General features: G+C 42.8%; 1 protein-coding gene across 1 annotated transcript in view; it reads right to left on the reverse strand.

The window, feature by feature from the left end:
• LARGE1 (LARGE xylosyl- and glucuronyltransferase 1) overlaps positions 1 to 11,208 on the reverse strand; it is a 305,669-nt gene that overhangs the window by 286,154 nt on the left and 8,307 nt on the right. The window lies entirely within an intron of this gene.

Here is an 11,208-nt window from a genome sequence, read left to right on the forward strand (position 1 = left end):
AATCTTTGAGTGCCAAGCAGTGAACTGACAGCTCCCCACCCCACCCCGCCGACACCTTTACAAATTATCTTGATCAACAAACACATTTTTGTCCCTGAGAGCATGAATTTGGCTGCCTTTTCAGCCAGACCTGGAATCAAAGTGCAAGGTGTACCATTAAATCTAAATGTGAATTCTCAAGAAGTTGCATTCCAATTCTCTCAGAGTAAGCTTTCTTCTGATGCATGCATTTTGTTACCTTGCTTTCAACTAGCTGTTGGGCAATGTTACCACAGAAAATTTACAACTGGCAGATTCACTATTATGTACAATCATATTGGCTACAGGAAAGATGTTGTTTTGTTTAGAAGCCAATACTCCCATAATCAAATTTACAATGTTAATGTTGGTGGATGCCATCTTCCAAAAACTTAAAACTCATAATCCACCAAACAACATACCACAAGCTTAGAGAAAAATCTAGACTGCAGCAGAGTCACTTGCCATTTTGTTCAATCCTGCAAGCTATGGTTTGTGCTTGCTTGGAAAAAACTGGGCTCAAACAATGGTTTCCAACCTTGATTTTTAAGCCTTGCACAAACCATGGTTTGTGCTTTCATCCAAATGGCTTACCTCAAACCAGGAAAATGAGGGTTAAACTGCGACATGCAAGAGAAGTGTGTTACTCTGATGGTTCAGCCAGGCTCATTTACATAGGACCAAACCATGATTTGGCTTCATGTTGGAACCCCTTCATCTCACCCCAATACCACTCAATCAAGTTTAAATGAACATAGAGATGTATTCATCGCTGAAAAGAATAGCTTCAGTGTTCTTCTCTTAACAATGAAGAGTCCATTACAAATTATTGGCTTTATTGTGGTTAGAACTAAAATTATTCAAATTGCAGCTAAGTACCATATTTTTCGCTCTATAAGACACACCAGACCACAAGACGCACCTAGTTTTTGGATGAGGAAAACAAGAGGAAAAAAATTCTGAATCCCAGAAGCCAGAACAGCAAGAGGGATCGCTGCGCAGTGAAAGCAGCAATCCCTCTTGCTGTTCTGGCTTCTGGGATAGCTGCGCAGCCTGCATTCGCTCCATAAGACGCACACACATTTCCCCTTATTTTTAAGGAGGGAAAAAGTGAGTCTTATAGAGCATAAAATACGGTACTTAGAGCCTACAGAACAGGCTAAACTATAAACAATGCAGACTAAACAGGCTAAACAATAAACTGCCTTCCAACTTTAAAAAGTAGATGAAACTGATGTAAAAGAAAATACTAATTATATTTTTAAATACTTGCAAAGCCTTCAGCACTTTGCCAATTTATTATACAGACAACAGAAAAAGAGATGGGAGGAAAGAAACAAAGTACTTTAGAACATTTGACACAGAGTCCATATGGCAAGTGTTGCATTCCAGATGCTACTCCCTGCATTTGTCATTTTCCAGATACTCTTTGCAATTGCCTCTGGAGGGAAAACATGATATTGCACAACTCCCACTTAAACACTTTACACACATCCAGAAAACAAAGCACTTTATGGACAGACTGTAGATACTATCCTACGACTGCAAGAAATAAATGAGAAATCATCAGAAATCAAGCTTGGATTCAAGCATACATGTGCCATGCACACCTAAATCACTGTTTCTTAATGCTCCTGGCTGATAGTGACCCTTCCCTGCATGAAAATGTATAACCAAATTGTCTATGAAAATATACAGTCAAAAGTCACTTATGAAAATATAATGTGCAGTTCTCTGCATGCTTATTCAGGAATGGCTACCACCAATTCCAGTGCTAACTCACTCACTCTAAAGTAAGTGTGGATAGGTTTGCACGGCATGCTGCGTTTCAGAGGTGTAAGAGGTGCAGAAAAGAAGTGAAAAAAGAAAAAAGAAACCCTCTGCAAGGTTAAGGAGTAAGAGAGAAGAAGGAAACCTGTATCTGAATCCCTGCAGCAATCCAAATGCCATGCAAAGTCTGGGGGATGAGACTGCACTCCATTTGTTACTGATAACATTGGATAGACCAGTATGTGAAAGAGCCAGAAATCATGTTCACATGCATGGTCAAGGCAATGTTCTAAGCAAGTCAAACTTTTTAGGTCACCTTTGCTCCAAATACATGGGGAGTTGGAAGAAGGCATGGTGCTTAATCAAAGATCATCTGGGCTTAGATGAGACTGATTTTCCCCCTGACCTCAACCCCTCATTTTAGACACATCCATCCCACTTGCATCTAAATGAATGCCTGAGATTCCAGTAGGTGGGCATAGCAGGGACTAGTACCTCTCTTATTTATTTAATAGGATTTTGCATCTGGGCAAAAACTGCACCCTGGATTCCAGTAAGGAGCTGCCTTTTATCCAATTTCCGTGTGCACGCGCACACACACTCGTGTGTACCTGTGTGTGTATACATCCACACACTTATTAGGAGGCAATAAAATTCAATGTACGTGTTCAAATCCTGCCAAAATTTGCACCTGCCCTTTCCAACAAACAACAACAGTAGCAGTGGCATTTGAAGTGGTACTTCAAAGTGTGTTCAAACTATTTTGCACACATAATTTCAGTGAACTCTTACAAATGGTCTAGTAAAGTAGGCTAGTATTATTTTCATGCAAAAGGAAGAGGGTGTTGAAGCTGACAGAATGCTGGCTTTCCAAGACTGCCTAGTGAGTTCCTGGCTGTGAGATCTGAACTGAGAAAACATTGTGGCTCAGTGATCAGGCATTTTTGGTGACTATTCTATAGCACCTCTTGAACTTCAATCTAAATCAAGTTAGACTAGATTCCACATGAATAAGCAATTAGAAATTCAAGTCCTTTAACATGGGGACCAGATGTCTATCATCATCTGGGGGCAAGGCTCATCTTCAGACCACCTCCAGTCTGCCCCACAGAACCCTTTTTTAAAAAATCAGGTCCACAGCCTCTCCTCAGGTCCACTCTCTCTTCTGGCAGTTGTGCAACCCTCCTCACTGCCCAGTTCTCTCTTCACCTTTAGGAATATGATGCCTCTTCACTCTGCCTTCATAAAACAGTTATTAAAGGAGGGTTCTGTGGCAGAGAGATGACACTTATTTCAGAAAACCAAGTATATTTACTGCAGAGAGTTCTGCCAGGTACCCGCTGCCTTCTACAAGAGAATGGTTTTTCATTGTTACTGATATTTTTAGTTATTTCAGAGTTATTGAATTTCTATAACACCTCTTGCTGATATCAAGGTGTTTTACAGCCTAACAAATGCCATATGAAGGAGGAAAGAGCTAGGATTCAAAGACAGCTAGACTGCAATGTAGTACTGCTCTGTTCAGTTGAATATCCTTGAAGTGCTAATTCCACTCACACAGAGTAACTAACAGGCCTCACTAAGAGTCCATTCAAAACCACTCCCTTGGGCTCCTCACCTGTTTTGAATCCAGACTCAAAATGGGTTTGCGATTATATGGACAAGGAAAGATGGTGATTCTGCAGCCTGCTGCTCAAAAAGAAAAATGCATCCGTTTCCTTAATTTTTAGCAAATGCAGAAAGCTAGTTAAAAGTTTCCCAAACAACCATGTTGCTTGGAGTGTCAAAAGAAACTGATGAAGTGTGGAGTTCGTGGGTGATTTAAAAATTGTTGGCTAGCTGGGATGGGGGTGGATCTGAGTCTCACAGGTTTATCTGATAGGTTAACTTGGATCAATTAGCACAATTTATGTGGGGTCTGAAAGCACAAGAGGCCACTAAGCAAGTCTAGGTCTGGTGACTGCATGGATGGTGTCTGAGAACCACATCTATGCCACACCTGGGTTCCATGCTAGAAGGCAGGAAGGATATAAGTTTTTTATATATATATATATATATATATATATATATATATATATATACACACACACACACACACATATATATAATCAATATGAATTCAGTGACAGTCTACAATGAAGAGGTAGACACAATGTACAGCACATACATTTTTTTAAGATAAACAAATACGAATTACGTAGAAACTTTGAAACAATAGATTAAGGCTCCAACATTATCACTCCTACCAAACTGAATAGAACCTTCTTCTGAGTAGCATGCATAGGATTGAACTACACAAACAATTTAAGTGTGAACAACAGGTGCTCTTGGTGCTTCAATTTATTACTTGCCCTTCACCCTAAGGTCCCAGGGTGGGTTACACCAATTTCAAATACAACATTAACAACAATTTCGAAACTTACAATTACAGTGGTGCCCCGCAAGACGAAGGCCTCGCAAGATGAAAAACCCGCAAGACGAAAGGGTTTTCCATTTTTTGAGGCACTTCGCAAGACGAATTTCCCTATGGGCTTGCTTCGCAAGAAAAAAGCCCATAGGGAAATCTCCGGGGACCTCTTTTAAATGCTGGCGGTGGGGAGCAAAGCCTTCCCCCCCCCTCCGGCCTTCAGAAGAGGTCCAGGAAGGCCGGCGGGGGCCGAAAGGCTTTGCTCCTCACCGCCAGCATTTTAAAAGCAGTCCGGGATAGCAGGGAAGCGCTTCCCGCTATCCTGGACGGCTTTTGAAGGCAGGCGGGGGGAAGCAAAGACTTTTGCTCCCCCGCCGGCCTTCAGAAGAGGTCCAGGACCTCTTCTGAAGGCGGGCAGGGGGTGAAAGTCTTTGCTTCCCCCTGCCTGCCTTCCTGGGAGAGCGGAGAAACGCAGCGTCTTTCTCCGCTGTCCCGGACTGCTTTTGAAGGGGGGGAGCAAAGACTTTCCGCTCTCCCGGGAAGGCAGGCACGGGGGAGCAAAGACCTTTGTCCCCCCCCCCTCAGCCTTCAGAAGAGGTCGGGGGACAGACTGTCCCAGACCTGGTCTGAAGGCGGTTTCCATAGGAACGCATTAATTGATTTTTAATGCATTCCTATGGGAAACCGTGCTTCGCAAGACGAAAAACTCGCAAGACGAAAAAACTTGCGGAACGAATTAATTTCGTCTTGCGAGGCACCACTGTACAAGAAAAAATGTAATCACAAAAATAGAGTGGGTTCCGGAAATATGCACCTTATATATACTACAGTTTACATATGCCGCAGCAAGCATGGCTAGTGGCCAAGGATTATGGGAGTTGTAGCTCAGCAACATCTGGAGAGCCAAAGGTTCCTCACAGCTAACAGTAAAAAAGAAAGGCAGCCTTCTTTTAAAAGGGCATTCGGTGTTTGTGCCACCACAACAAAGAAGGCACCTGCACCAAATTCCTCTAAGCAACATAACACAAAGCAAAGCCTCATCTCTTCCTAGAGAAATGTGTCAAGGAGTCTCCTTCATATATCAGCTTTTACCTCACAGTGAACTATTTGTGTGTAGCATTTCACCAAAGACTGGACAAGGTTCACAATGCCACAGCAAAACATCCAGAATGAATGCTTTAAAGAGAAGGGCATGTGGCAGGCTGCTGCACGATGTTTATCATGTGGAATGATTCACCACATGGATTGATTCCATTTCCTGACTGCTGTTGTTGGCATCTGTCTTAGGAGTGCACCTTTGGGGGTGATGTCAGACGGCTGAAAGGTTGCAGCGCCTGCTATGGCTGTAGAGACTGATACGGAAGAGACATGTTTTGATGCAGCTGAGGCAAATGAAGGGAGTCTGGTTGTTCTGCTGCAGATGCACCATGGCGTTTCTTTTCTCTGCACTCCTCCCAGCAGTCATTGCTCCTCTGGTCATTGCTATATATGAATAGCCTGACTGTCTCCAGGCACTGCAGTCATCTGTAAAGGATTCCCACATGGCGGGGTTGACGTTGCCAGCCTTCATGTCATGTCTGCAGTGTTTGTTCTGCCAACAGGCCTAGTGCCTGAAGCCAGCTCCCTGTAGAGTATGTCTTTGGGGATCCTGCCATCTTCCATTCTGTGGACAGGACCAAGCCCATGTAGATGTGTAAAGCCAAGCTTCAGAAAGAGCTACAGAAGGAAACCACAAGCTTAAGCCAAATTCTCTGCCCAAGGCAGGAGATTCAAATCATTAAGATGACCCAGAAGAGAAAGCAAGGGATGCCAAAATGCAGCATGCCAAAGGCATGTGCAAGAAAACAAAATCATTTTATGGGTGATAGTAGGTAAGATACACATAGGAGATCAAGCTGCAATTGCACACAGATCATATAATTAGCACAGGCATTAGAAACATACTTGGAAAAGTGCTGTGCAGACAGCTTGGCTATGGGAATACAATTTAAGATGCTGAGGGCATAGCACGTATCCCAGTTTACACTTGTGACACATGAGCCAAATGGCTTGGTGAAATGTAAAGACAGAATAAGCAATCTCCTCACACATCTCAAGATTTCTGAGACCCCTGGAAGCAACAGAAAGACTGTGCAATGAAGGCAGTCTCCATGTCACATATCATTCAGTAAGTTATGACCAACAGGTAGAGCAACAGTCAACCTGTGAAGGCTGTTTCTAGTAATCACAACATAATTATGGCCTTGAAATGTTTTTTGGGTTTTTTTAAGAGGGAAAAAGCTGGTTATCATACCTGCCTTTCCACTTTCATTGTACAAGGTGGCTTACAAATAATAAAAGTCAAATGAATACATAGTCAGTGTATGAAGCCCATAAATGTAAATCCAGAATCCAATGGGTAGGAAGAGAGAGAGCCACCACAACAGAAGAGCAATAAAGTCACCATTCATTAAAGCAGGCATGGGCAACCTCGGCCCTCCAGATGTTTTGGGACTACAACTCCCATCATCCCTAGCTAGCAGGACCAGTGGTCAGGGTTGATGGGAATTGTAATCCCAAAACATCTGGAGGCCCGAGTCTGACCATGCCTGCATTAAAGGCTCCAGAGAATAAAGCAGACTTCACAACACTTACAACTTATTTCTTTGTCTGTCTGTGATTGCTACCTCCCATTCTTTCCCCAGGCAGAAGTAGAGGGCAGCTCACCATAAACAAACAAATATAAAAATAAAACAATGATCAACATCACCACCAATCAGTAGCAGTAAAAATACAAAGTTGTTTATAATCTGAAAGCCTAGACAAGAAAACAATGACAGCAGCAAGCCACTGTTTCTGCAATGGGCAAGCACCTTCTAAGCAATTTCTGTGAAAGGAGAGAGTGTGGTGTGTGTGTGTGGCCACCTTGTATATTTTTCCTGGTACTGAAGAATGCTCCCTGCTATTATACAGCAACAGCATCATTTTGTGTATGTGTTGTGTGTTCTCCACAATTAGGATTAGCAAGACATGGTTACTTCCATGGTAAGCCTAAGGTTGTTGGGGCTGGTTGTCTCTTTAATTTTGTGCTATGCCATGCACCCCTTGGCAACTATTTTGCAGTATGCCCCCCCTCCACAGCTATTTTGTGATTGGTGTCCATGGCATTTTCTCAAAATTCAAAATGTGCCCACTGTTCCAAAAAAGGTTGGTGGCCCATGGCCTAGATCTCTCTTACATATATGATCTCACCAGCCATATACTTAGGCAGCACTACTTTAGCTAGCTAACTATTTTTTTCACGAGCAAGAATGTGTCTTTATCCAAGGACTTGAATTCATAAAATATTGATCAATGGGCATGGACACAAATAGATCCTAAGAAGGAAGAACAGAGGAACATGCAAGAGTAAGGAAAACGAGAGAAGTGAAGCTGTTAGAAGTTGTTGGGTGAAGACAGAAGGTGTTTGCATCTAGCCTATTATAGTGATTTTGCTTATCATCTAAGTGCAACACACAGAAGTCACCAGAAACATATTAAATCCTCTGAAGCTATGAAATAATGCATGATTGAAGTCACAGCAGGGGAGCCAACTGTCCCCCCCCCCCCTCCTAAAAAGCATTAGCCCTAGAAGAAGTGTGTTTTTGCATTACAAGGTTATGGCTAAAAAGAGAAAAACATTTTAATTTACCACACAGTCATGAAGGGAGGAAGAAAATGATGCTTACATTCATTATTTCCTTTCAAGAACACAGTAGAGAATCAATGCCTCCAGATCAGATTCCCCTTTCAAATGCACCAACATAAAGACCAAACATCCACCACAGATCCACCTTATATAGCCAAACTAAGAAAAGTTGTGTGTTCCACTACCACTCAAACAAAACAGGATCTGATGTGGTTCTAATTCAATGAAGTTGTCTACTCAAATTCAGCTTGATTATTCCAAACCTGGTACTGCACATATAGCACACTGTTAGAAATATAATCCTATCCGCACCCAAAAGCAATCAGAATGAGAATGTCTTTCACCACTTCCATGAGATGCTCAGTGTCAAATTGACCTACAGGGTGTACTGTGTATTAAACTTTATTTATAGCCATCTTGCCTCTAAAACCAGCAAAGCGTAAATTGTTACACCTTCTATCCTATACTATCCCTTGCTCCTGAACAGACATTGAAAAGATTCCTATCTTTCTCTAGCTTCCTCTATGTTCTCAATTTGAGCTCTCCTATCAGGGGAAGAAAAAAAAAATCTGAGCCTTTAGGTAGTGAAATGTGTTTGACTTACTCTGGCCTGTCACACAACACACAGATATGAACTTTCTCCAAGAGAAGGAAATTATACAGCTGAGGGCCATCCACTGTAAACACCTTTTAATATTATTATGCACATAGTTCCCACTCTTAAGCGATTGTCCTCATTATCGACAAGCGCAAGCCAGTAGACAAGCCAGACTAACAGTCATCAAAAGTAATAGGGCAAGACTGAGCCTCCAACACATCACACTCTGGCACTGTTTTATGAAAGGTGAGATTCCAAAGCCCAACTGAATTTAAATGATTTTGTCCTCAAAGCAGGTGGCAAGTTCATCACAGCTGGTTGACAATGTTTCAGTGGAGACAATGCAGATTCGCCTGCCTATTCACCACCAGAAGTACTCTGCGGGATGGCACTTTGCAGACACAATGGCAACTAAGCAGAAATATTTCTTCAGAGTACAACTGCTATCATATAATCTTCAGGAATGGACTATATTCAGGGTTGCACAGATGCTGCTAGAGCAGAGGAAATCTGTAGAATATGGCATTGTGCATAGAATTCAGCTTCCTGGGATTCTTAACTTTGCTCATTAGGTTTTTTCTTTTTTCTTTTCTTTTAAAGATTCTAAGCCATTGTGATTGCAGAGATCAGGTTAAAAATGCGAAATGTCATCTACTGAAATATCAGAAGCCAGAGTTGGGAAGCTAGATTTCTAGGAGTTAGAGGGAAAGATTTATTCAGGTTGCAAAACTGATTTTCTAATGGTGCAGCATCTGCAATCTCTCAATACAGATTTTTTTCCTCTTTTTAAGCATAAAGAACACAAAGCCCAGGCTGTACTTTTGTTACCTGATTCTGGCTATCTCCCTTCCACTTACTTTTGCTTCAGGCCCCTTGTGAACCAGAGCCACTTATTTCTATAAGACATATCTAAGCAGTGCACATAAAAACAATATATAGAAAACGGAGCAAGAAAACAAGAAAAATGTACCATAAAACCAAACACTACCTTAATAATGCCTGGTGGTACAAGAAAGTTATAGTCACACATTGAGAGCCAGTGTGGTGTAGTGGTTAAGAGCGGTAGTCTCGTAATCCTGGGTAACCGGGTTCGCGTCTCCGCTCCTCCACATGCAGCTGCTGGGTGACCTTGGGCCAGTCACACTTCCTTGAAGTCTCTCAGCCCCACTCACCTCACAGAGTGTTTGTTGTGGGGGAGGAAGGGAAAGGAGAATGTTAGCCGCTTTGAGACTCCTTAAAGGGAGTGAAAGGCGGGATATCAAATCCAAACTCCTCTTCTTCTTCTTCTTCTTCTTCTTCTTCTTCTTCTTCTTGACCTTGTGCTGGGAGGATGCCTGAGGACAATCATTGTCACAGCGGCTATAGTCAAGCCACTATTCCACAGGCTATGAAGCCATTGAGAGAATTTATCAACGCTAGTGGGCAGACCCCACCTAAACTCCAGGGCCTGGAGAATGCTGGGATCCTGTTGACTCCATGTGGGATACCATCCAAATCAAGTAAGATGTTTACTAAAAGTAACAGGGAATCAGTGATAGGAAAGAGAGGTGATGAGAAAGCAAATGAAGGCAGTGGCGTAGCATGGGTTGTCAGCACCCGGGGCAAGGCAAGTAATTTGCACCCCCTAACGCGTGGATTTGCGCCCCCTAACCCTAACCCCCAGATGTTGCGCCCGGTGCGGCCGGCCCCCCTGCACCCCCCACGCTACGCCACTGAATGAAGGGCATAAGAATGTAAGACCAAGCTGCATCAGACCTGTGTCCCATCTATACCAGGATCCTGTTCTCACAGTGGCCAACCATATGGCCAAGCAAAACATCCTGCAGTTTCCAGAAACTAGTATTCAGAAGCATACTGTTTCTGACATCAGAGGAAGAACATATCTAGCATGGCTGGGAGCCACTGGTATCCTTCTCCTCCATGAATTTGTCCAATCCTCTTTTAAAACCATCCAGGGTTGGTGGCTATCACTGGCACTGGTGAGAGTTTAAGTATGCACTGTGTGAAGAAGTGCTTTATTTTGTCTGTCTTCAATCTCCATATATTCAGCTTCACAGTGCAGTGCAGTGATTAGCATACTGACCAGATCCAGTGAGATCTGAGTTCAGATCTGCCTTCAGCCACAAAGCTCATTTGATGAGCTGAGAGCGCACTGTCTCAGCCGACCCTACATCACAAGGTTGCTGGGAATATAAAATAAGAGAAAGGGCTGTGTATGCCACCCTAAGTGACTTGAAGGGCATGCGATAAAAGCAATAAATAAGAATAAGAGTTTAAGCTGTGGCATTGTGCAGGTATGTAGTGCCATCTGTGAATTATTTTAAAAAGTATTTTCTCTCATTGACTTAAAGAGTCCCCCCCCCCCCAAGAAGTTTTGGGCCAGCCTGCATGATCAATTTGCCAGTGCAAGCTTTCGAGCACTGGAGTTATGTATGAAAAAGCCATCTCTGGGAAACTGGAGGCAATGCTTTAAGTGAACAGAGACAAATCACTGCCTTCTATCCTTCTGTGCCCATGTATGAGCTATGAAGGAGCTGAAGCAGCTGGTGGACCTTGGAGAGCTTATCAGCATGAGTCATATCAGCAAAGCGGCTGAGGAGAAGGTGGACATCAGTCAGGTAAACAGAAATCACAAATATGGCTGTAGCGGTTTCTTTGAGTTCTGCCTACAGAACCAGGTCTTTTATACACCTTAAAAGTGTATTCCAAAGTCTGCAATTGCAACAAACGCTACCAGGAATAAACCAA

Source organism: Podarcis gaigeae, assembly GCF_964106915.1.
Source record: "Podarcis gaigeae genome assembly, chromosome: 10".
Lineage (NCBI taxonomy): Eukaryota > Metazoa > Chordata > Lepidosauria > Squamata > Lacertidae > Podarcis > Podarcis gaigeae.